The following is a 1,532-nucleotide window of genomic DNA, read 5'->3' as shown; positions in this document are numbered from 1 at the left end:
GGCGGCGGCTGCGTGCCTATCCTGCCCCCCTCTCTGCACTCGGTGGACATATCCTCAGAGGGGAGGGGAGGTGGAGAAAAAGAGAGAGAGGAAGGGGGGGAGAAAAGAGAGGGGAGAGAGAGAGAGAGAGAGAGAGAGAGAGAGAGAGAGAGAGAGAGAGAGAGAGAGAGAGAGAGAGAGAGAGAGAGAGAGAGAGATTGAGGACAACCCGAACAAATCTCAACCGTGGCCCAGAGATATTTATAACAGGAGTGATCTCACTGCTCAATGCATGCCTGCGAAGCTAAAAGACCTTTCTCCTCCATCCGCTGTTTTGTGTACGAGCCGGCCAGAGCCGTGAGGGAACCTCGCTCAGGGAGGAGATGGGGGGGGGAGGAGAAGGAAAAAGATGAGCAGGAGGAGGAGAAACAGGGAGGGAAAAGGCTGCACCCTCAACTCTAGATGCATTCACCGGAGGGCCACCGCCGACAGCTCTCATTCACTCCTGGCACAGGGTTAATCCCCATCCCACAGCAAAGCCTGGGAATTCCTGACACAAGAAAGACAGATCTTCCGGCAGGCAGTGGCGGAAATAGGTGATTTAAACATGGAAATGTGCCATTCTCCCCCGCCCTCGCCATACACACATCAGAAATACCTCCCACCTCAACCCAGGTCACCATCTCCTTTCACAAACAAATAACTTGCCTTCCCCGCCTTCCCAGGTCCCTGAAGACCCCCCTAAAACCGGAATGTTTTCCCTCTAGGAATTAAATTCTGAAGCAATTCTGAAGCACGTTAGAACTCAAAGCCAAAAAGGGACTTCTCTACTCCAGAAACTCCACGTGAGCAGAGAGGTTCTGTCTCTGGCAGCCCAGTTCTAATTTCTGGAGGCTTTGGGGGGAAGCCGGAAGGGGAGTGGGGGAAATCAAATGCTTTAAGGTTAATAAAGGCCCAGACTGGTTAACTTCTGCACTTAAGACATCCATGCAGATCAGCATCTACTGATACTTGTGTAGAATCGAAGAACAGAAATGGACTTCAGGGTTCACCTAATTCTTCTACCTGAATATAAACTCCGTTTACTTGGGTCCTGGACAAAAACTGGTATAGTGCCTGGACTACAGAAGCACTTAAGAAATGCTTGTTTATTCATTGATTGATCAGCCAGCCGTTCATTTGAAACGCTTCAATGATGAGAAACTCACTACCTCTCAATCCTAACAATATTTGGATTTGTTTTACCACTCCTGTAGACCGCTCTGTGGTCTTATTGCAATATGAACACATGCGCTCAATCATTTGACTGTATCCATGGGAGGACAGAGTCTGGGCTAGTAAAAAAAAAGCCTGGGTTGCTCTCCCTCCCTTCTCCTTAGGGTTTGCAGATCTGCTATTTGCAGAAGTACGATGAATTATTAGTGATAGATAGCTTCTGATTTTAACCTTAAGAAAACTGAGAATGGAGAATTTCTCTTTATGCGATGAATTGTCACTTACCTGAAAAATATACCTTACTTGTATCCTTGGAATGGTCCGCAAATATACTAAAG

Source organism: Phascolarctos cinereus, unplaced genomic scaffold, assembly GCF_003287225.1.
Source record: "Phascolarctos cinereus isolate Bilbo 61053 unplaced genomic scaffold, phaCin_HiC Scaffold_9;HRSCAF=440, whole genome shotgun sequence".
Taxonomy (NCBI): domain Eukaryota; kingdom Metazoa; phylum Chordata; class Mammalia; order Diprotodontia; family Phascolarctidae; genus Phascolarctos; species Phascolarctos cinereus.
This window is presented reverse-complemented; position numbering follows the sequence as displayed.